Source organism: Impatiens glandulifera, chromosome 1 (genome assembly GCF_907164915.1).
Source record: "Impatiens glandulifera chromosome 1, dImpGla2.1, whole genome shotgun sequence".
NCBI classification, from domain to species: Eukaryota; Viridiplantae; Streptophyta; class Magnoliopsida; order Ericales; family Balsaminaceae; genus Impatiens; species Impatiens glandulifera.
This window is the reverse complement of record NC_061862.1, coordinates 93,687,899-93,711,855: the sequence shown is the minus strand read 5'-3', so window position 1 is coordinate 93,711,855 and position 23,957 is coordinate 93,687,899. Positions and strand designations below refer to the sequence as shown.

The window sequence follows — 23,957 nt, the reverse complement described above, 5'->3', positions numbered from 1 at the left end:
GTGCAGTTTCTCGGTCGTAGGTGAGAAGCAACATCGGTCGTAGGCTCATCGTGTGCAGCAGACGTCGGTCTTAGCCTCATCAACAATAGGTGCAGGTTTTTGGTCCTAGGGTAGCCATGGGTGCAGGAAATGTAGCCGGTAGTAGGTCAATTTTCCCGTCCTAGGACTAACAGCGGGTGCAAAAACTTGACCATCAGTATGTCTGATCTCTCGGTCCTAGGCAGGCATCAAGCCTTCCTTGGGTGTTCTAGCCCAAAGTAGTTAAATATAATAAAATAAATAAATCTTAAGGGATGTCTAAAGTTCGGATGTGACAAAAAGTTAGCCCGGTGCTAAGTCCCCTCAGTCGGATGAAGAACATCGGGTCATGTAGAAGAGCTCCTTGGTCGGCTGGTATCTGCGCGTGCACCAGGTCTGTTTTTCTTGATCGGAGGCTCTTTCAGCGCTGCCTCGGTCGAATGCTAATTGGCAGAAGGTCCTTTGTTCTTCCGGTTTTCGACATGACCCTATTCTAACTAATTCTTGAAATCCAAATGGATCCCAAATTACAAAAAAATCTTTCTGAATAGTTATTAACATATAGATTTACACTTATATAAACAAAACTTTTATATCTAATCATTCATAAAATATATTTAAAAATAAAACTGTATTAAAGAGGCACATTATTTATTTTTATTTTTAGGGTTCTTAGAAAGATTCTTGGTCAAGAGTGTATTCTAACATTAAACCATAATCTTTCAGAACCAAAGCATTCAAAGCGTGTATTAAACTTTTAGCTCAGGGAGATAGAAGTTCAAATCAAGAACACGTGTTCTTGACCGAAAACCTTTCAAATGATCCATTCTTGGGCCGAATTTTGGTTTTAGAAAGTTTTTGGTCAAAGACCTTTTTTATATTGAACTTTTTGTTTGTTGTGTTTTTTGTTAGATTTTATTTTGTTTACATATTAAGTTATGTTATTTATATATTTTAAAGCAAGGATGCAGAAATTGAAAACCAAATACAAAGGAATTTAAAAGCATGCAAAGAGTGTTGAATGGAATAGACATATGAACATTAAAATAAAGAATACAAAGAAGGGATCAAAAGGATCTTACAAATGGCTACTCCTTTGTTGTATGGTGTACCTAGCCGAAATCATAAACGACACAACTAGTGTGTTAGAATTTAGTGGGACATTTATATATTTAAATGGATATATATGGTCATTGAATATAATAAGTCAATATTATGTGATCTAAAGTTATTTAAGATTTTGACTTAAAGACATTTTTGTCATGAATAATAAATTGTGGATACATTGCGGTATTTCTAATTTGATGAGGGGCCAAATTAGAAATAAACATCATTTATTATTAAAGTGGTTATGGTTCCCAAAAGGCAGAAAATATATAAAGGGGAATAAAGTCGTGACATAAGGATATCTAAGAAAATATCACGCTTTCTCTCTCTCTGAATCCCCATCATCGGAGAACTAAAGAATTAAAATTTCTGCAATTTTAGAAAACCATTTCCTAAATTATCATGTCAAAGGATTCAGGTATGTATTCCTCTATTGTTTTCATATATAATGAACAAGGGTATGAATCTAGGGAATTATAAATTATGATTTAAGTTTTAGTGGGAGATTATAAAATTTTTAATGAGTGTTATTGTTTAGGTTTTAAAAATAGACAGATTTGGTACAATTTTGTGGAAAGAAATTGGAAACCTAGGGGCACTTGGAGGTTAAAAAATAATGTGAATTCAAGATGCTAGGGTTGTATTTATAGTGAACTCATGAGAATCCCTCTCATTTAACACATTTTGGAAAAGTCTGAAGGATATGCCAAATAGGAATTGATTTTTAATTAAAAATGACCAAGTTATTTTCTCCTCTTTTTTTTTTCTTTGCTTGCTTATTCAAATTCACGATTGGGAGAGTGGCCTTCTAGGTTCTTCAACCACCTTCAAGGCCTTGGACTTGAGATCCTTCCATTTGGTCTTGAAAAATAACTAAAATTCCAAAAATACCAATTTCTCTATGGATTTTGATTTATTTTCATGGATCTAGAACTTTATTGATAATTCTTAAATCTTCTTCACGGTTCTTGAATCTTAATTTCCTTTTGATTTTGCTCTCAACGATTTCCAAAAATCCTACAAAATCATTGTTAAATAAAACAAATAAATTATTAAAGAGAAAATAAAAATGATTAATCCTTTTTAAAAGAAAATAATCCTATTTAATCCTACCTTAAAGAATAAAAAATAACAAACTTAACTAAACTAATCTAACTTAATTTAATTAAAAACAACTAAATTAATTATTTAAAACCATTAATCTAATATAATTAATGATAACAAAATAACAAAAAATATATTTAATTAAATGTTTTTTAAAACTTTATAAAAATGTTAATATATATATATATATTGTATTTTATAAATATCAAGGTAATTAATTAAATAAAACCTTGAATATTCTAAGTATAACATCTTTTCTAAGTGTTATAACTTAAAAAAATTACTACCTTAACTTATTAAAATTCAAAAATAAATTTATTTTAAAAATTTAATTATTTCCAAGATAGTTGTTTATAAACGAACAAAATTAGGGGTGAAAAATGAGTGTCTACAATATTATTTAACTAAATTATATTATTTTGCTGATTTGAAATTTTACAATGGTGAGAAAATTCAACTTACTTTCTGGGACAAACTTACTTCCTGGGACAATGCAGCAACAAGTTTTTGATTTACCTAATTATGGTGATGAAATATTATAATTGTGATTGCTACATGTTCATTGGTCCAAGATTATAAAGACTTGCTCTACATCTAAGTTTATTCATATTTTTTTCTTAATTATGTAATCTCACAAAAATGCGTTTGTAAAGTGAGTTTGTACTTCTTTCAATTATAGCCACTAAAATTTACAAATTAATAAAAAGATTGGCTTTAAGCATTTAAAAAATGTTAAAATATACTTTTGTTGCTTATATACATACACTGGTGAAATAGGGGTCAAAACGAGAGTAAAAACTCTCGGTTCTAACCCCATAACTTTCGGTATAGAGCCAATACCGAAAGTTTAGGTAACTCTCGCCATCTCTCGGTATTGACTCTTGTGTTAAAAACAATTGGGCGTTTACCGAGAGATATCGTAGAGTTTTCAGTTTAGACACCCGAGAGTAAAACCGAGAGTTAATTGTAAACCTTTCGGTTTTACTCCAAAGGGAAAAACCGAAATTTTACAATTAACTCTCGGTTTTTCATCAAAGGGAAAACCGAAAGTTTTACAGTTAACTTTCGGTTTTTCCCTTTGGAGTAAAATCGAAAGTTAATTAGAAAACTTTCGGTTTTACTCCAAAGTGAAAAACCGAAAGTTTTACAATTAAATCTCGGTTTTTCTTTAAATGGAAAAACCAAAAGTTTTCCAATTAACTTTCGGTTTTACTCCAAAGGGAAAAAACAAAAGTTTTAGAATTAACTTTCGGTTTTTCCCTTTGATACAAAACGAGAGGTTTATGAAAAAACTTTCGGTTTTTCTTCAATTTAAAACCCGAAAGCTTTTTATATAACTCTCGGTTTTCCTATGAAGAAAAACCGAAAGATTTACATTTACTTTCGGTTTTTCCCTATAAAATGTACAAAATAGGCCGATTGTTTTGCTCGCAACCAAAACCTGTTCAGCCAAACCAATATATCAATATTAAAAGAAATGACACATACATGAAATGATCATTATCATTAAAAAATTCGCAACCAAACTAATCATCCGAACAATCTGTTTTAAATTCAAATCGAAACAACCAATCAAAACCTGTTTTCTATCGAAACAACCAATCAAAACGTACTAGAATTAGCTAGTGGGGGAGGATGTGGTGGTTGTTGTTGATGTTGCCTCATAAACAATTTGAAGCTCTCCATTATTTCATTCATTTCTAACTTCTCCCTCTCCATTCTTGTCTGATAGGATCGGCTTAATCAATAGAAATGGGGTATGGCGATTGATGAAGGTTTATGTAAAACGATTTGAAAGAAATCTTGTTAGGGATTTAATTCACTTTCTATTCTACGCAAACCCTTGTAAACACTTGAAATATAATCAAGTGCGGAAATGTTTACTTAGGTTTGAAGCTTAGGAACAAGAATGAGAAGATGACACAAAGTAACAATACATCAGTTTGTTTATGGATGTTCGGAGCAAACTCTCCTACGTAACCCTTCTTCCAACCACCGGAAGGATTCACAAGATAGATCTCTATCCCTATAATTTTTTTAATGTATTATCTAGTTGAAAATAAATCGGAGAATATTTAACAATAAAAGTATGTTCTTAAGAATTATTTACAATGTCTTCCGACATGAGATTCGAAAACTTATGAATTTATGTAAAGACATTATTGTTCTTCTTGAAATCTTTAGACTAATTAATTGTAGTATGTTTCTTAATTTATTTTTGCTTTTTAAACTTTTTTTCATATGTATATTTTTGTTGTTGTACTTATAAGTGTTTTTGTTATTAAATGGATTATTTTTTTCAAACAAAGTATAAACCTTTATACATAATAATATAATCGATAGTTAGATACATTATCTTGTTACATGGGTTTAGAAAATTTATTCAAAAAAGTTTTAAATTTATAGATATTTTGTTTGATTTTGTTATTGTTTTGCCAAATTTAAGTTTTTACAATATTGTTTGTTATTGCACCCTGCAATAAGAAACACTCCTTTTATGATTCTTGATTAGGATTAGAAATCACAATATTATAAATTTGGATCATTTGAAAGATAAATTTTACATAAAAAAATGTTCTGAATAAACTAATATTTTTTAATGAAATTTTAGTTTACACATATAAACATCAATAACTTTTTGAACATTAATCTAATAAATTCCAATTTACAAATTGGCCTTATAAGCTACTAATTTTTTCCTTTATAAATGAGAAGATATTTTCCAAGAAATAACTTCATTCTGTTTTTTTCCCTTAAATTAGATGAACACGGCCTCTACAGTTCTATAGTCTCTTATTTTAATTCAATATATTTTTATGGAACTTAAATATTATATTTTGCTCTCATAGACCAACACTGTTTTAAAAATTTTAATTGTATTAAATAATTATTTGTTTTTTAAATTTAACTAGCTAATTTTTTTAAAATGACATATTCAAGATATTGGATTTTTAATACCCTTCAATTATATTTGAAATTTATACAAACAATTTATTTCATCCATTTAAACCTCAACTCAAACCAATTTTATCGACCTAATTTTAGTTAAGAGATAATAAGTATAGTGTTCCCTATACATAAAACTGAGTTTTAAATATGTTCATAAACATAATTTTGTTTGAAATTGCTTTCTATACATGTATTTTTGTTTGAAATTTTTTCTTATACATTTATTTTTATTTGAAATAGTTAGTATTTCAAACAGTACAAAATTAAGAATATAACTCCAAATACGAATAATTATTATTTTATGGCCGAAATTTAAACCATCTTCATAACTAATTTAAAATTATTGATCGCTTAAGATTTCAACTAGGTTGTGTTTCTTAGATTTTGATTATAACTTAATTTGAATAATAAATTTATTTCGTTTTCAAATCAAATTAAATTCATTCTCACTAAGGGATAGCCCCTTTTGGTGTAAATTATGTTTAGCCGTGATTCAAGTCTATTAAATTTTGTATTACAATACCATATTTAATATTTCATAATCTCTATCATATTATTTACATTTTAATTATAAAATTATTTGACATATTTCTCTCTTTCAATATCAATATATTTTATTATTTAAAGATGATTTTGAAGGCACGACACAAGCACACAATATCTAAATATAGAGGAAATGAAAAAGTAACAACATCGACATCGCCTTAGTATGCAACATCTTTGTCTAAAAATGGAAAATAACATATGCATTGTTGTTAATTTCTTGAGGAATTGTATAAAGAAATACCAAAAAGAGTCGTGAATTCGTGCGTTCGTCAAGGAAATGATAAAATGAATTCCACGAATGGTCGTAGATTCTAAACCGAATGGTATTCGCACGTTCATAGACAAAGGATAAAAGATCTCTGAAAAGAGATGTGAGCTCTAAGTTAGTGAGTGTGTGTTTACAATAATGAGTCATAAAAGGATCCTTGAAAAGAGACGTGATCCCTAAGTTAGTGACGCACGTGCGTTTGTTGATGGAGGATAGAATGATTTTCACGAAGAGTCATGAATTTCGTGTTGAATGATGCACGTGTATTCGTTGATGGGGATATAAAGGATAAAGAATCTTGTATTCAAAGTTGAATGATGACCGTGCTTCCGTAGAAGATTAACAGTAAAGGCTTTATAATAAGTCGTGGATTCAATATTTGTGGATTCTGAGATAAGTGAAGCACATTCATTCGTCGATGGATAGAAAGAATTCTACGAACAGTCATGAATTATGAGCTAAGTGAAGTTCGTTTGCTTGTCAACGAAGAATAGAAAGAACGTTACGAAGGATATTGGATTTAGAGTTGTACGATGCTTAAATGTTTATTGGATGACTCCTCAATTATGTAGTACGCTTCTATGGTGAATAGATTCGTCGAAAGAGGGTGAGATGGTTTAAAGAGTAAACCGAAAGAGTAGTACATGTTACTCATATACATGTATGTCCTAAACATAGAATAAATGGTCATTTTTCATTCATAAAAATATTGAGTGTATTAAAAGAAGTTACATTTTATTTAAGTGTGTGGATAAATAAAAAACAATCACAAACGCATAGACCCCTCAACATCAAAGTTAAATTTTAAAAGCATTAAAGGAAATCTAAGTTTTCGTGGCTTTGCTTCCTCGTCTTTGACATGTTCCTCTTCTTTGATGTCCACGGGATGATGTCCTCCTCTTGATAGATTTATTTTTTTAGTCAGGATGGTCAATGTTTGAACGTTTTAACATCAATAAATTTGTGTAATAAAGACTTAAAGACAATAACTCGTTAAGTTAGACTTTTTATATTTTATTTTTTCATGTTTTTTGTTTTATTGTTTTTATATTTTATAAAAAACAAATCATGTTTATTAAATAGATATAATGTACTCATGAGTACTTATTTATATCCATATGCATACACGTATTTATATATATATATAGTAGTCAGATAACTAATAAAAAAATATTACGACGTGGCTTTAATGCTCGGGCACGGCGAGTCAACGACCGGTAGAAATGACGTAGGAATTTTTGTTATATGGCTTCCATGACAATAAGAGAGAGGGGTGCTACCGACAAGGATAATCTAAATGTCATCGACGTAAGGAGAGCTCTAATTGGTCATACCCCTCACCGCTAATCACAAATCCCTTATTTTTAATGGTAGAGAATTTATGAAATGGAAGAAAGGGTTAATCCAGGTTTTTTCTACATACTCAACGAACAAATCACATAAAAATTTCTCAAAAGTGGGTGGAGATCATCATTCCTCATTGATAATCTTATAACGTAATAAATAGATGTATAGGCTTTGTCCAATGACGTATACCTTATATCATCTTCACACTAGAGTCCCAGAACTCATGCACAATAAGAAAACAATTTTTTTTAGGGAGGTCAAATTCCAAATCCCTTTCTCTATTCCTTTATTTTATAAGGTCACTCTATCAACATTTGCTCGGCGATATAGTTTTGTGTAAAATAGATTTCTAATTTCCAAAATTGTGTTTGAAACAAAGCATTAAATATTCACAACAAAGTCGCTAGAAACTATACACGATAGAAATCACTCATCTTAGCTCTATATCTTACATTGTTTAATCAACCCTCTCGTCGAATTCCATCTAACATTGAGAATTTATTTCAATTTCATTCATTTTCTATGCCTACAAAAATATTAATAATAAAAAAATTTATTATATATATATATCAATTATTTTAATTTATTTCGAAGTCCATCAATACAAAATTTTTTAAAACTAATTATTTTTTTAATATACTCAAAATATATTAATAATATATCAAATTTTCGAAAATTTAATCTATTATCAATTTAAAACTTAAATTAATTATGTTTGGAGTCAAATTAACATAAAAATGGCTTAAAAAATAATTACATGTTTAGTAATATGTCTAAGCCAAAATATGAATTTTGTATGATAATAAGTTCAAAATTTATTGAATAAATATAAACTATATAATTGGAAAAATAAAATAAAGGCCTAAATAATTATTAAATCAATTAAAGTTTGTACAATCAGCTTAGAGTATTATAAAATTTAAGAAATCTCTCTTAATAATTAATTTAACCCAAATGTGATAGTTATGCTCTCACTCTCCTCCTGCAACTCCAGTATAAAAAAAATTTATTAATTATATTTAGTTATATTTTAATATTAAAAAAATAATAATATTTTTGTAATAAGTTTAAGAAAGATTATATACATTCTCCACGGTTCAATTTTATCTGATGACATACTTATAGAAAAGTTTTCTTATATTAAATTCAAACTTATAGTTACATTAAATTTAACGTGTTTATATATAATTATGACTTTCAAAATAGCATGTGAGTTTAAGTTTCATGTCTATTAGGAAACTGATAAAAATAAAAACTAAAAAGAGAAAACTGATAAAAATAAATATTAAAAATAAAAAAATAAAAAAAACGTTTCTCAATAAGTTATTGAGCTCGTAAGTTCTTTAACGATTAACTTTCTGACGGACTCTACCGACTTTTCAAAATTAATCTCAGAAAACATAATAATAATATTATAATTGATACACATCGAATGACTACGATTAGTGAAAGTTCGACGATTTCTCTCAAACGAAATAGTTCATTAAAAAATAATTTGGATGGTAACTCAATTATGTAGGTTTTCATATTAACCACATAAATTCAAATCTCCCAACAACTACCCCAAGACTCGGGCATCACCCAATGAATATTAATGATACTCTACAAAAACTCCAGAAACTAGTCACCCTCGACAATGCAAAAGTAAGTGAGTTGTCAATTCAACCTCCTCATGACACATACGACTAATTATAATACACATTTTTTATGCACATATTATCCGTAAAAATTTCACTGTGAATAACGCTTCATCCAAAAAACGAGATCTTGGATGAAATCTTTGACTCCCAAAATTTCTCCAACAAAAATTATATGAACTCATCTTAGTAAACAACTTGTAGAAATGCCCCGCATGAAAATTATTCATGTCTTGTCAACGCATAATGTCTTGTTCAGACAAGGACATTTGTTTGCGTCATACAAAAAGTAAAACTCTATTATGGGACGAACTCTTCAAAATGTTTAATCTCTTTTTATATCTAATTCGGAAAACGAAACCACTAGATCGATGATCAAACATGTTCTTAAGTGTGATATTTTTACCTATAGTAATGAAACCAATCTCATGATACGTCATAGCTATACAAACAAGCTCATAATACGTTATAGCTAGATAAAGTAAACCTTATCCTTCTATAGCTTTTCTGCTCCACCAAATGGACTACCAAGTGAACATTTAAATATTATGAAAATGATTTTCATGTCTAAGTTATATTAAAGAATTCATTATTTGGTATTATGTGTTACATAAACGTGAATTGTTTATTTCATTTCTTTAGTACTGAATTTTGATAAAGCGTGAGTAATGTATTGAATAATATATTGATTATGTATAAAAGTAGCGGAAATTTGGTGACATGAATGGTGTCGAGAATAATGTGACCTAATCTATATTATAGACATTAAATGAAATAATAAATAATGATATTATAATCTTATAATTATATTTTTTTTGGATAAATGACTTATTGTCATTTCATTAAAAATCCCAAAAGAGGGAAAATGAGTTTCAAGAAACAAAGCTAGACAAATCCTATTTTTGTTGAAAATACCAAATGAGTTTCAAACAACTGAATTATAGAGCAAACAGAACAACGAACAATTGAATTACAAACAAGTCATCAAACATAATTATTTGAGCCTTCCTTTCCTTGTAATGATTTTATAAGGGATATTTCATCTTTGACTGAGCTTCCAACTATATTCATTAATCGGAATTCCCCTCCATTTATGTATGAGAGCGTTGCCATCAAAAACAATGTCATCCCAAACTTTTCTTTCTGTTCTCTTATTCGTGCTATGAATTCTTGTATTTCTTTCTCTCTAGGTATTGTATACTAGGGCTCCAAAGAAGCATTTGAAAACATTTGCATAAAAGCTATCTCCCTTAGCCTTTTTCTTTACAAGCTCTATGCGATTTCGTTCCATGTACCTGGAAATTTAGTGATATTCATATTCTGAGCAAAATTATTCCACAATTTAGATACAAATGTGCACTCCCCAAACAAGTGGTTGCTACGCACATTGGGCAATTGACATCTGAAATATTCATATATTTCTTAATTCTGTCTCTTGTCGACAATCTTTTCTTGAATGTCAGCCAAGGAATGAATTGGTTTCGAGGTATAACCTTTGTAGACCAGACTACTTTATTCAAATCGACCACCGCCTCCTTTGTTCTAATGATCTCTCATGCTTTTCCTTCCACAAATTTTCCATTCATAATAGTATCTCAACTCTTTGTATCAATGTTGTTTCCATTGAATTGTATATTATTGATCAGATTCAGAATTCTGACTCCTTCTGGAATACTCTTAAGAATAGAGCTGCATTTTCCTTTTTGAATATCTCTAATTGAGTATAAGAGACAATTTCTTCTGATTCTGTCTCTAATAGATTAGAATTCCTCCCGAAGAATTATGAGATTATTCTCTAACCATGGATCGTGCCAGAATAATATTCCCCTTCCATTACCGATTCTGAACTTCATCATCTGATATGCCTCTCCTCTAGTTCTTAGGATTTTCTTCAAGGACCAAGCCATTTCATTTTTGATTTAGCATGTCCATATTCTAGCTTCTCCTTTCATGAATCTCGTATGAACCCATTTGACCCATAATGAATCTACCTTCATCTCAAGGGCCCATATATGTCTGATTGTGAGTGCTCGATTCCATATGACACAATTGTTAATTCCAAGCCCTCCTTATTCCTTTGGGGTACATACAGTTTCCCATTTGACCTTTTTGCCTCCTCTTCCTTGAGTACCCCAGATGAAGTCTCTTATCAGCTTATCTAGTTCATCCATGACTTTTTTGGGAATGACTATTTATTGTGCCCAGTAGCCAATGATTCTCATAGTAACTCTTTTTACAAGCTTTAATCTTCTTGCATAAGACAGGTTTTTTTAAGCCCAACCCAAGATAAAATTTCTAACCTTTTCAATAAGTGGACGAAAATGTGAGCTTTGAAGTTGATTTGCAAATAAGGAGACTCCAAGATATTTGACTAGAAGCGTTCCTTCTTTTATCCCCATGATACTAAATATATCATGCTTCAAATCCTCTTTCACTACTCCTCCATAGAAAGCCTGACTTTTGTCTTCATTAATGAATAAACCTGTAATACTAGAAAATATTGTCAGTGCTTCCTTGATTGTACTAACAGATTCAACATCTACATGAGCCACTAAGAACATATCATCAGCGAAACAAACGTGTGTTATTGCGTGTTCCTTGCAGTAGGGGTGAAATTTAAATTTGTGGTTCCTTAGGAACATTTTAAAGATACAATCCAGAATATCCATAATAAGAACGAATAGGTAAGATGAGAGAGGATCTCCTTTCCTTACTCCTCTTTCACCCTTAAAGAAGCCACTATGTATGCCATTCACGCTGACAATGAAGTGAGGGGTCGAAACACACTACATTAATCACTCAATAAAAATGTTAGGGAATCCAACAACATAAAAGAATTCATGAATAGATTCTCATCTTATCGAGTCAAAAGATTTTCGAATGTCAATTTTGAAAGCCACTCTCGGAGATATAGCCTTATTCCCATAAATTTTCAATAAACTCTACATAAGAAGTATGTTATGGGAGATAGAGTGATTCAGAATAAAAGTTGATTGTCCTAAATTAATTAATTTTGAAATAACAGTTTAAAATCTTTGCTAAAGGATTTTAGAGATGATTGTAGATTACGTTATAGCATGAAAATAGGACGAAAGTCCTGAATTTTTTCTGGATGTGAGATTTTGGGAATCAGATTCAATACTGTAACGTTCCATTACATGAGAATTTTCCTGTTTTGAAAGAATTCCAGGACCCCTTCACTTACAGTATTCCCAAATATATCCTAGTTTTCCTTGAAGAAATTCGCATTGTATCCATCAGGCCCTGGACTTTTACCTTCTTTCATCGTAAATAGAGCATTCCTGATCTCTTCTTGACTAACCCTTGCTACCAGCTTATCAGTATCCTCGTTGTCGATTCTTCTTAGAACAATATGTTACAACACCCCAAGTCTAGCATCGTGTCCTTCATTACTCATTTTTTTATCAATCAAACCCTTATAATAACTAATAACTTCCTTTTAAACTACTTCATGTCCCTAAAGAATTTCTACATTACAATCTTTTAATTTGAGGACTTGGTTTCTGAAGCTTCAAGCCGCGCATTTCTTGTAGAAGAAGGCAATATTTTTGTCTCCCAAAGAAAGTCAACTTTCTCTAGACTTTGCTTGAAGAAATTTTCTTCTTTTGAGTATATATCTCTAAAAATTGTCAATGCTTCTTTCTCCCCCAACTTGATTGTTAGGTAGGTTCTGCATCCTCAAGCTTTGTATTTGAATATTCTCCAATTTTACTCGTGCTTCCTCTACTCTTTTTGATATACCACTATAATTCTTCCTGTCAAACTTGTTGAGCTTACCTTACAAGATTCTATGTTTTTCGCAAACTCTAAACATCTTTTTCCCATTGATACTTGTATTCCAGATTTCCGTCAGTACTCTTTTGAATTCTTCGTCTTTCATCCAAAAATAAAAAAATTATAAAGGCCTCTTTAGTTTTATTTTTCTTTTCCCAAAAAAATTTCAACGGGCAATGATCAGAGATTCCTGGCTGTAGAACTTGTATCTGGTTTCTCGGGTAGAGATCTGCCCATTTCTAGTTGATCAACCCACGATCAATGCGACTCTTCCTTATTTCCTCTAACCCTCTAGTAGTTGACCATGAAAATAGATTACCTGAACTAGAAGGTTCGATACATTTAATGTCTTTAATGCATTCATTGAAGTCAAGCATGTCTTGCATGATCCCCGTTTCCAGTTCTCTTTCTTGGATGAATCTGATGACATTGAAGTCACCCATTAGAATCCAAGGCTCATCATCATTGACTTTACTTTTGAGCTCTCTCCATAACTACTTTCTCCTGCTACATTGCTTCCATAGCAGCAAAATAGTATTTCGCCTTTGTTATACTACTAACAATCTCCACCATGATGACCTGCTTAGTGTCTAATAACTTCTTGACCTCAACTAAGCTATTATTCCAGCCAACCCAGATTCTACTTTTACACCCATCTGAATTGTGAATATAAGACCAGTCGCTACCAAAACAATCTTTACTAACAATATCGATTTGATTGTGCCTTACTCTCATCTCCAGTATACCCATAATAGTGATTTCATGTCTTTCAATCATTCTTCTGACTTCCTTCCTTTTGATGGGGTCGTTGAGCCCCCTAATATTCCAGGTCATTATATTCATGAAGAAAGGTTGACAATGTGCTTATTCCTTCCTTTCCTTTTCCCTGCAATCTTCTTCCATATTTGTGGTTTGTATGAAACTACAGGTCTAGGATGTTGTCTACCTCTCGTCTGCGTTGGGGCCTGAACCGTTTCGTTAGAAGAGGAGTTGGAAGTTCCTTCACATACAGATTCGTTTTTTCTTGCCTCTGTTAGGATCTGCTCTGTTTCTAGGTTACCCTTCTCTAAATTTTATGTTTCCTTTAGTTCTTCAACTTTATAATTATTTTATTTTATATATGATAACAATTTTTTTTTCAATTACAGTTATTATTATTATTATTATAAAAAGTACCAATTCTTATTCTCATGCTTAATTAATGGTATAGACTGTATATAGAGATCCAAATAATTATAAGATTAAATTTTTAAATAGAAATAAAAACTCTCAATATTAGATATCTCTCTGTATAGATAAATTATTTATATCAACTTGGATCTCAATAAAGATTTGAATCGACAGTAGGTATGGGTAGTATCATTTTGTTGTATATCCTTTTAATTATTGTTGAAATAAATAACTATATAACTACTATATATATATATATAAGTTGGCTAACTATATTTAATAAAAGGGAATGGGTAAAATCTTCTGTAGCATAAATTCATTTATATAATAGCCGGTAAAAAATATTTTTTCATTTTATAAATTATCAATGAAATATTTTAAAATTAGAGTAAAAAATACTAACTATGGAAATATACAGTGTTGGAGATCCAAATTCAAAATTAAACAACTAAGTCATATATGAATAAGCAATTATATGAATAAAATGATGCATATGGTTAAAAAATTACTAATTAAATAGTTAAAAAAATAAATTGATTCATATGATGCAGTTTCATTTCAATAGAGAGAAAGCAAGAAAGACCACATCTGATGTAATTAGACGACGTCTACTCGCGCATTACTTCAGACACATCTGATGTAATTAGACGACGTCTGTTCTCGCATTACTTTAGACCACGTATGATGTAATTCGATGAGTTCTGCTCACGCATTACTTTAGACCATGTCTAATGTAATTAGACGACGTCTACTCGCGCATTACTTCAGACCACGTCTAAGTAGTTCAGACTCCATCTAATTACTCTTGATTCAGACTATATCTAAAGACATACGTCTTATGAGTTGTACCTGCGTAAAGACAAATTACACAACTTAGTTCTGTTCAGACTATAACTTTATTTTGTACAAGCTATACTTTTTTTTTATTCAGACAACATCATTTAAACTATGTCATACATATTTTCTTATGTTCATTAATTAATTATTTTTCTTTTAAATAATTTTCTCATTACTTGATTTTTAATCTTAGTTTTAACATGAGAAAATTGTTAAATTAATTTAAGAACATGGACTCAAAAATTAACTAAAAAATTTATAAATATAAACTGCAAAAAAATATCCAAGGTTTAACGTTTCTTTCCTGTTTGGTCTTTTTGGTCGTAGAAAAATCTTTCCCACTTTTGACCTTTTACTTCACCTTGATGACCATCGTGGTCACCTCTACGACCACCTCGATCACCTCCACGACCATCGTGATCTGCTTGGCCGCTACCTCAACCACCTTGGACTGGCTGACCATCTTGGACTAGCTTCTTTTTGGAACGAGTGCCCCGAACACTTGTTCCCCTTTGATTGCTACCAATGGTTGAATCTTATTTTTAAAAGATTTTGAGAGTACATTGCAAATTTAAAAATCAATTATGTAAAAATAATTTATTTTATTCAAATTTTAATAATCTGGGGATCTGCGATAAATCAAATGACAATTTGATTATTATGAAATCCAGTTTAAATTAATCAAATATAATTAATTTAAGAAAATATTATTTATTTGAAAATAAAGTCGCTAATTAATTTTATAAAAATCAATAAAAATGGTGTATGTGTACAAACATATTTTACACCAGAGTTTCGTTTAGTTCGAAGTTTGGTGATACTTGAGAAAGGGCTTTCACGCTATGTCTCTCGTACCCGTTAAAATGGTATCTACTTTATAAACTTGACTTTTGAAAATCGATTGTATAACGTTTGTGTTTTAACCTTATTCTTCCGGTCCTAGTCATGATTTTAGGTTTTAGCATTATTTAAAATATTGAAACAACAATATTGAAATGATGGTACATGTTGTTAATGATTACTAGGATGGAGTATACTTGAAGAATATTAGTCATTATTAAGGATATTAGGGTTTAAAAATAAACGTAAAGCGAACATTGGTTAAAATATTTATTTGGAAAATATCCCATAAATATTTTTAAGTCATTTTCTAATCTCTCGGGATTTTTAGAAAATGTATTGGGGTCCTAAAATTACAAAAAATAATTTTGTGTTTTAAAAAGTGGAACCAAACAGGTCTTAGGACCAGAGTCTTTGACTTTGGGTCCGATTTTATCGGTCGGGCTCCGGAGACCATTGGTTTGGGTCAGGAATCCTCGATCGAGGTTCGGGAGCTCTCGGTCTGAGTACTAAAGTCCCTCGGTCGGGGTGTTAAGGACTCTTGGTCCTTGGGCTGAAATTATCGGTCTATGTGTAAAACCTTATCGGTCCTAGGTTAGTATGAGGCTAGGTTTCCCGACCGAGGTGTACAAACCTCACGGTCCTAGACTAGATCTGGGCTAAGTCCATCGGTTTGTGTTCCAAGAGCTCTCAGTCCCAAGCTTTGGAGTCGATTCCAAGCTTTAGGACACTCGGTCTTAAGGATGGATTCATCTGTCCTAGGGTTCAAGAATCCCAGTCCTGAACTCAGACCTCTCGATCCTAGGTCTTGGGAGTCTTGGGAGTCTTGGTCCTGGTCTCTAACCTCTCAGTCCTAGGTTTGGGATTCTCGATCCTAAGGTTAGACCTCTCGATCCTAGGTCTCGGGAGTCTCGATCATGTACTCAGACCTCTCTATCCTAGGTTGGACCTCTCGATCCTGAATGAAAATTCTCGGTTGGACTCTCGGTCCTCAAGAACACTAAAGTTTATTTTAGTAATTCGTTCTTTAAGTCTGATTCTTTGATCTTAAAGCTGGGTAGCTTCAAAAAGCTCTCAGGAACATGTTAATAATCATCATCTAAAAGTTTCAATCGATCGGGATGATGATGAATTTGTTCAAAACAGTTTGTGATCAAAATTTAGGTTTTTTATTTTAAAGTTGTTTTGAAGTGAAAAAAGTTATCCAATAGCTTCCTTATATCACACAAACTTGATTGGTACCAAAATAAGAACACATATGGCTTGTTTGAACCAATTAAATAACTCAAAATTTTCATTTTATTTGAAAATTTTGATTTTGATAAAACATGATCAAGATAGATCAAACATGATTCAAATACTTGCCCAACATGTTTACAATCATTTGAGAAACTTTATGGGTTGTGATTTAACCAAATTTACCCAAGAATAACAAACCAGTTTTTTTATTTTTGAAATTCAAAATTGGGTTTTTGTTATTTATATCGATTGATCGGTTCTGTCCTATCCAGATAGTTTCTAAATGATCCTAGGATCAATATTTAACCATAAAATAACATGAACATCAAGTATACAAGTTTTTATAATTTGAAATATAAAAATTTCAAATTCAAACGGTAAATATGAATTAGAGGGTGATTGGATCCTTAACAAGGACTAGATAACACTCCTTAGATATTAGGAAAGTTGTTAAGATACACAGATCCGAGCTTTAAGGCTTCAAACAGATTTTTGAAAAATCCAAAAACTTTGAACTTCAATGGAGAATTTTTTGTAAATCTCGATTTGAGAGTGGAGATTGAATTCACTAGTATAAAAACGACTTAAAGGGTCTATTTATAGCTTCTCTAAGTCATTGGATGCTTATAGTGGCCTAAATCAGTCAAAAGCCATTAATGACTTTTGGTTGTTCTTGGTTGAAGTCGCCGGAATAAGGATGAGTCATCCCTATTTTGATAGGGAGAAATGATCACCATCGTAGGGTGTTCATTTAAGGCTTTAAATGAGCCGACATGGTGGACTAGTGAGGGAGTTCAAAAAATGAGAAATCGAAGACGAATCTCCATCCTTTTCCCTTTGGTGTCGCGTTAGAGATGAAGGTGGCGCTCAATAAGTCATTGTTTTGAGCGCGTTAGATCGTTCCGTTGACGTTCCGTCCAAGTGTCGTTGCGTTTGGGCGTTCCGTTAGTGATTTGGCTATCGAGCATTAGCCAATCCGCTACCTCGCAAGTGCGCTTTTCCTCGATTACAACCGGCTACGATGTGTTGGATGAGAGTCTAGCGTCCATCCCTTGGACGCGGCTCCTGCTGTAATCTTTTCTTATATTTTCGTCCATACCCGATTACAAATTTTAATTTTATTTTAAAACTTTAAGGGTTTGTTTGAAATTGATTTTTCTTTCACCCTTCTGCCTTTAATTTTTATTTTTTAAATACACAAAATATTAAAATAAATATGGAAAATATTTTACCAATTTATTTTTTATATTTTTAGGGTTAAATAAATAATTGTTTTATATTAAATGGATACAACAATTCATTCTAAATTGTTTATTTTTGTCCCTTAGTTTTTTCTAAAATTATTTTAAGATAAAATTAGTACAACATTTATCCCAAATAATTTTTTTTTTTTTTTTGCGTTAACACTTAATTAATTTGATTAATTAGCACAATAATTAATCATAATTAATTGTTTTAATTGTGTTTTTGGCCATGGGGTTAATTATTTTGATCTTATTTATTTAAAAATAGTTTAAAATAATTATTTTAATATTATAAATTGGAGTGTTGATTTTTAGTACTTACAATACTAGTCCAAAAATATCAAACCACCATTATTAATCAATATTCTAAAACATAAAATTCCAAAATCAAAGTATAAAACTATATAAACTGTTTGAACATTTAATATATTAATCATTTTTAAATCGGATCTCGGAAACCTGTTGTGATGAATTTGTCCTCCTACTCAAAGTCGTCATCAACCGCCTGCCTGACTATCTATTGTCTCAAAGGCCTTAACCCTCCAAAAGACTAAGAAGTAAAAGCCTCCAAAGTAAAAAATAAGAAGAAAAAGAAATCCCTGCCGGAGAGACGAAAGGGCATGGGCCTGAAAGAATAGATTGAGAAGACTTTCAAACCACCACCATGTCGATCGATTCCTATTCGGTCGGTTTTTATTTGAGCAGCCATTGCTCTGATCAGGAGTGGGAAGGATAGAAGGGATTCAAAAACTTGATCGCCGGGTAGCCACTCTGGTGGTGAGTTCAACCAAAAGAAAGTCAGAGTGACTCGCTGTCGTAACGCCCTTAATGCTAGGTTTTGAAAAACACTTTTCATGTCATTCCCATTTAGGTCCGAATCGGATCCCTCCGTTGTTTCCTTTTCCTTCGACACCCTTTCCTCGACCGACATCGACTCATCCCAATCTTTAAGGAAGAGATCGACGATCCCAAGTTCTTTTACTCCATTCATCAAGTCTTTGAATTCAAAGCTTTCTTATCAGCCCCAGGGAGTTCACCAGGTATAGGCTCAGGAAGCATGCTGCGAAATGATAATTTTCAATAGGCTTTTCTTTTGTACTCGAGTTCAAATCATTGGTCCGGGGCACGTATAACTACCTGCATTAAATAATATGATATGTTTAAGCTTACAAATAACTAATATAAAAAATACATGGTAAAACAAATAACTAAAATTTAATTTTTACTTTAGGAGGTAGATACCGTAAAAACAATTGACATTTTTCTATTAAATATCATTATACATATTTAAATTATTTTGGTGCAAATATAACAAGAATCTATTAACTTATTTTGAGCAATAATCTATTAACTTTTTTATATAATATAATATATTATTATCCTTGTAAATTCATTTTTTCTCTCAAACATATTATATATAATATATCTACTAAACTTTTTTTTTATCTCTTCATATTATATATAAAATATATACTAATATTTTTTTTTATCTTTTATTATACATAATATATTAATCTTTTTTTTAATCTCTTTCAATATTATATATTATATACTTTAATTATATATAATATATTAACCTTTTTTTATCTATTTAAATATTATATATAATATACTAATTATTATATCCCTAATATTGTCTAGTCTTTTTTCTATCATAGTCCAATCCATATATAAATTGAAAATCATTATCCCTTAAACATATTTTGTTATTGATTAGTTGATCAATAAATATATATATATATATATATATATATATATATATATATATATATATATATATATATATATATATATAATAGTGTTTTTCTATTTTCATCCATGAGCGATTCATATAAACATAAGTTTCTCATAATACAAAAGGAAATCAAAGTTATCTAGCTAAACAATAGTTATAGTAGAAGTAAAAATAGATTTTAAATTACCTATAGCCTCTTTTGAATGAATACAAGAAGCATTATTGCAAATATTTTGTTTTCCTCATCATTGCAAATCTGCCGTTTTCCTCATTAATGCAGATTTTCCATTTATTTGTAAACGTTGTAACAGCCAGGAGTAATACAACATAGTCCAATCCTAATATAAATTGAAAATCATTATATGTAATAGTGTTTTATATATTTATTCAACTTTTTACGCCCTTAAACATATTTTGTTATTGATTAGTTGATCAATATATAAATATATAATAGTGTTTTTCTATTTTCATCCATGAGCGATACATATAAACATAAGTTTCTCATAATACAAAAAGAAATCAAAGTTATCTAGCTAAACAATAGTTATAGTAGAAGTAAAAATAGATTTTATTTTACCTATAGCCTCTTGTGAATGAATACATGAAGCAATATAGATAAGAGATAATAGGAAAAAATGAATCAACATATTGTGAATAAGTGAAAGAAATGGTGAAGACGGAAGAAGAAGAAAATAAGAAATGGTGAAGACGGAAAAAGAAGAAAAAAAGTGATGAAGAGTCACGTAGGATATGATTAGGAGTGTAAACGAGCCGAGCCGAGCTCGAACTAGCCTTGACTCGAGTTCGACTTGACTCGTTTTTTATTGGCTGGGCTCGAGCTTTCAATATTAAACTCAAACTCAGCCCGATCATAAAATCATAGGCTCGAGTTCAACTCGAAATGCTCGAATTTAAATATATTTATATATATATAATCCCCTCTTCTAGCCTAACGTCAAAAAGAGGTGGATACCAACCCTAAGTTCCTGGGTTCGAGCCCGTCAGGCGGCAAGTTCTGCGCCTGGTTAAATGATTAAGTGTGTTTGCGGGCTACATACTTAATCCGTTGTCCCATTTTTTTAAATATATTTATATATTAATTTCTTAAATTAAAAAAACATAATGGAATTCGAGAGTCTTCTCAAGAAGAATACTTTCAAGTCGTGTATTGTATTTAAGATTATTTTGAAAACATATTACAATAAGTTTATTTTGAAAAACAAAACACTTTGAAATAAAAATATTTTTCTATCTTATAATAAATATAATAAGTTTGAAATTGCATATATTAAATAATATTACAGTTTAATTATATTTTAATTTGATTTAAAAAAAATATATGTTTATATAATTAAATTAATATCAAATCTACTTATTTCTTTATAAATATTATATAATATATATTTTTTAATTTATAAATATTATTTTGGTATATATTGATATACCAAAATATTGAAAATCTCGTACCTTTACCGTACCAATAAAGTGTCAGTATTATTCCTTACTTTTTCCAGCATACCGAAAAAATCGATATTTTCAATATATTGCGGTACGAGATTTTTGATATATACCTATAATATCGGTAATATTTTTCACCCCTATTATATTTTATGTTATATTAAATAAATATAATATTTTTTATATTGATTAATAAAAATAATATTATAGGGTATGTATAAATATTTTTGTTAATATAAAAACTCAAAATTTAAAATTTTATAGTATTTTTTTTCTAACTAGTTTCATCTATCAAAATCTTCAAAGAACCAATTTTATGGAGATGACTAGGAATAGGGACAGTCACATAAACAATAAGTTCATCGATAGTCTTATGGATATGTTTCAAATTTTGATTAAAAAGTATAATATAATAAATAAAAAATTATATAATTAGACTAAAAAAAGCTCGTCGAGCTATCAAGTGAGTCTTGAGCTCGAATCATAAATGAGCTGTCTTGAGCTCGACTCAAATTCGATATTAACCGAACTCAAATCGAACTTTAACCGAGCGGCTCAACTTATTTACACCTCTAAATAAGATTGATACATTATAAATTAGGGTTTTTCTTTAGAGGATAATATAATATAATAATACAGTGGGCCTTCTATATGAGCTTTGAAAAGAGAGAGGCTTAAAATATATTATTTTAAATTCTAAATTTTAATATTATAACTCATTTTCAGCCCCTAATCTAAACTTTTTAAATTTTATATTATCTTTCTTTCTCTCTTTATTTATTAACTATATTACCATTTATATGAATGTTTTTTCTTTTTAAACTACTTCCCGTCTTTTAACCATTATTTTAATAAATATATAATTATTAAATGAGTTAAACTGTAATCAATTTTACAAGTGTAGTGTATTATAAAATTTTGAATGTCTCTTAATAATTCATATCAACTCAAATGTGATAGTTGTGCTCTTACCCTCCTACAATTTCAGTATAAAAAAATTATTACTTAATATATTTAGTTATCTTTTGAAATTTAAAACTAATAATAGTATTGTAATAATTTTAAGGTAAATTATATATACATTCTTCTCTGTTCAATTTTATCTAATGACATAGTTTTTAGAAAAGTTTTCTTATATTAAATTCAAACTTGGTTACATTAAATTTAACTTGTGTTTATATATAACTATTTATTTTTAAATGAACAAACATGTGTGTCTCACTTTCATGTATATTCGTTAGGTAAGCCTTATCCTTATACATGTTTATTTTTCTTTCAATTATTCTTCTATATCTTTTCTGCTCCATGGTGGAGACGGGATTGTTTCTGCATTTTGGAATAAGTGAGTGAAGGTAAAAATCAATTCACAAATATATATTAGTTGGATAAGTATATTTAATAAAATGGAATGGGTAAAATCTTTTGTAACCTAAATTCATTTATATAATTTTGAGTCGGTAATTTTTTTTTTCTTTCTTTAAATTGTCCATGAAATATTATTAAAATTAGAGTCAACTAATTTCACTAAAACAAAAAATTTCATCATGAAATTCAATCAAAGAAGAAAAAAGAAATGAGAAAAACTTGTATTCATATTTAAAACAATAAATTTTTATTTTTTAGCATGAACAATTAGCAATATCTTTGTGATATTAGGTGTAGATTATTATATATCGCCAATAATGGACAAAAACTTGATTGATAATATAAAATAAACAATTATTATATAGAGTTATGACTTATCAATAATGTTGATATAATTCATTTCAAACGTATCAATAAAGACATATCTAATAAATATTATTGGAGTGGAGGAAGTTTATTCATTTAAGTTAATGTATAGTAATTTAGAAATATAAAATAACTTTATTTTTAATTTTTATATGTTGTTGCAACTTCTTTCCAGATATTTTGAATACATACATAGAATAATCACTCGTTATTAGAGGGGAATACTTGAACTGGAATCAAGTCTCTATATCAGAACCTGTCTGAAGTTCTCATCACCACCCATAACCTAAAATTCTTTACTTTATCAAAAAGCTAAACCTGCAAAGCAAATTACACTATAACCAGAGAATTAAAAATGGCATCAGTTCTCCAAGGTGATTTAACATCAATGAAAATCAGTCGCAAATTACCCATTTGATAATAAGATTCTTCATTTGCCAGTGAATCGCACCTAAATTACAAAATTCCACACTAGTAGAAAAAGGTATTAGTAAAGGCTAAAAACGTTACTAAAAGCATCGAACGCCGTTACTGAAACTTATTTGTAACGGCACATAAAACCGTTACCAATCGTTACAAAAAATTACGTTACAGAAACTTCAGAGGTATCAGTAACGGCGTTCGAAAGCCGTTACTGATAGTCATTGAATAACAGTAACGGTTCTAGCCGTGTAAAAACCGTCACAGAAACAACACGAGTATCTGTAACGGTTTTATAAAACCGTTACAGATAGTAATGGAACAACAGTAACGGTTTTAGCCGGCTAAAAGCCGTTACTAAAGTCTGATTTTATCTGTAACGGTTTTCGAAAACCGTTACAGATGCTCATGTTGTTTTGTGACGGTTTTTTATTTCTTAAACCGTTACCGTTATATTTTTATTAACGGTTTTTGTAATTATTTAACCGTTACTAAACCCTAATAGTTTTTTT

The 23,957-nt window shown here is 30.0% G+C and overlaps 1 non-coding gene across 1 annotated transcript; it reads right to left on the bottom strand.

Annotated features, from left to right (window-relative positions):
• Positions 1-23,378: 23,378 nt before the first annotated feature.
• Positions 23,379-23,468, bottom strand: LOC124923159. Its single transcript, XR_007098169.1, has one exon. It is a non-coding gene; the product is annotated as a small nucleolar RNA Z101 (small nucleolar RNA).
• Between the last annotated feature and the right edge of the window lie 489 nt (positions 23,469-23,957).